General features: G+C 43.0%; 1 pseudogene; it reads left to right on the top strand.

The window, feature by feature from the left end:
• Positions 1-496: 496 nt before the first annotated feature.
• Positions 497-615, top strand: LOC111738235 (annotated as a pseudogene).
• The last annotated feature ends 1900 nt before the right edge of the window (positions 616-2515 follow it).

Here is a 2515-nt window from a genome sequence, read left to right as displayed (position 1 = left end):
AGGCTAGCAGAAGTGTGAGGAATGACTGAGGCACACAAGAGCCTTCTTAACCTAGCTTTGAGGATCATGAAGAAAGGGTGACCCAGAAGGGAAATTCGAACGCAGGCCTCCCAGGAAGATCCACAATATAAATACATTATTTTAGTTGATTCACACATACCAATTTTGCCTTTTCACAAAATTCTCCAAAATCCTTGCTATTTAAAATGTGCCCTGGGACCAACCACACAGGCACCACCAAAGAGCTTGTTAGAAACGTAGGTTCATAGTGCCACCTCAGACCTATGGAATCAGAAACTGCATTTTAACTAGATATGTATACACATTAAAGTTTTTAAGACACACTGTTCTAAGGTACCTTGATTACAGAAGCTGGGTTTTTGGATTCAGTACCTTAGGCCCGTTAGAATGTCAACTCCATGAAAGAAGGACTTTTTTCCATCTTATTTTCTTCTGTATGCCCCAGTGCTTGTATACAGTTAAAAATTCAGGCTGAGTCTACAGCCATGCCACCCTGAACATGCCCAATCTCTTCGGATCTCGGAAGCTAAGCAGGGTCAGGCCTGGTTTGTACTTGGATGGGAGACCACCTAGGAAGACCAGGTGCTATAGGTAAAAAAAAAAAAAAAAAATTCAGGCCGAGAGGTGAGAAATCTTATGCATTTAATCCCATACCCTCCAATGCTCCATAGGACACTAAAGCTGGAAGGATCTTAAATACCAGCCGACACTGTCTGTTGGAACTATCTGTGATAATGGAAATGTTCTTATCTGTACTGTCCGAGATGATCGGCACTATCCAAAACTATCTATGGAGCACTTGAAATGTGGCCAGTGTGACTGAGAACTGAATTTTAAATTTTAGTTAGTTTTAATTAACTTAAATTTAAATAACCACATGTGGCTAGTGGCTACCATATCGACATCACAGATTCAGTCTAATCCTCTATTCTGTGGATAAGAAGACTGAGGCTCAGAAAAATGTTAGTGACTGGAGTAAGATCACACCATGAGGAGAGGGACATGTAGGTGTGATCTGATGATCATTAAAGGTAAAGTGCACTGAATTTAGAAGTAGACCTGAGTCTCTGGCTCAATCATGAAACTTGGAAATTTGGATAACTTCTCTGGGCCTCGGATCTCTTCTGTAAAAAAGACATTTACTTTGTGTTTGCTTGCTCTAAAATTTCTTCTAATTATTCATGTCGAATGGTCATAATTGGGTGACTTGTGTCCTCTTTGCATATTGCCACCTAGTGGTGCACTGTGAACCCCACATCTCCTCCTCCTGGATCAAATTCTTGGCCAAGGAGGATGGAAATGCTCATGAGTTGGCCACTCTCTTACTGTGAGTGGTTTAGCCACCAGATCCCACTCCGGTCTACTCACCGCATATCGACGCGGCAGCAGTTCAGTGCTGACACTGCTAGATGTCCCAGGGCTTTTCCTGACCACCTCTCACCCTCTACATCCATAGGACCAAGGCTTTGGGACTGTGCTCTTGGTGGAACCGTACCTAATTTACATGTCAAAAGTCTCCTGTCCCTGTGTCTGGTCCATGGCATGGCAGTCACCTCGTCTGCCAAGCTCCTAGTTTGATTCTTTTTTTCTCTTTGTCTAGACACAGCTCAGCCGATGACCGAGAGAAGAGCCAGTAGGCAGAAAACCACAGCTCCTTAATATCAATCGGGGACAGTGCCAGAAAAATTTTCAAGATCCTTGCTCCCAAGGTCATAACAGCTCTGTGACCTTGGACAAGTTATTTAATTTTTCTGAGCCTCAGTTTCCATAGTGGAGATAAAAATACCTATCTTGAGCACTTTCAAGAATTAGAAATAATCTGTAAAGGTGATCAATAGATGGTTATAGCCAAAGTAATAACATGTACCTTCTATTTGCTTGGCAGCAATCTCTGAACTCTAGGGGATGTAGAAGAGCTGTAGAAGATGTGATCCCAGCTGGCTTCTGCACTGGTTGTAAACAGCAGGCACCATACAGGAGCAAGAGCAGATAATTGGAGGCAGGGTATAATTAAGTGCGAAATGGTGGGTCGTGGCCTGTGAGTGCTGCAGGAGCACAGTGCCAGGAAAGATAATAATCATCCTCAAGTGTACATAACACTTCAGTGTTTACACTGTCTTTTAACATCTATAATTTTGCTTATAACAACCGCGAAGTAGATATTAATGTTATCATCTCCATTTTACACAAAGGGTACTGAGGCTCTCACAGCAAAGTGACAACATGGCCAAGGCTGTACTAAGAAGTGACAAAAGTGGGACTTGAGCTCGGGGCACACTGACTCAAAGGCGGCCTTCTTTTTATTCCCCAGAAAGTTTTCTGGGTGAGTTTGGACTTGAGATGGGTCTTGAAGGGTAAGAGGCATTGGAGAAGCAATGAAGAGTATTTAAGCAGTGACAACACTCAGGGATGCAATGGAAGAAAGTGGGAAATGGGACCAGGTGACCACTGAGATCCCTCTGAGTGGGAAGACTGTCCTAATTCTATATCCTAA

This window comes from Pteropus vampyrus, unplaced genomic scaffold (assembly GCF_000151845.1).
Source record: "Pteropus vampyrus isolate Shadow unplaced genomic scaffold, Pvam_2.0 Scaffold36, whole genome shotgun sequence".
Classification (NCBI taxonomy): domain Eukaryota; kingdom Metazoa; phylum Chordata; class Mammalia; order Chiroptera; family Pteropodidae; genus Pteropus; species Pteropus vampyrus.
This window is presented reverse-complemented; position numbering and strand designations above follow the sequence as displayed.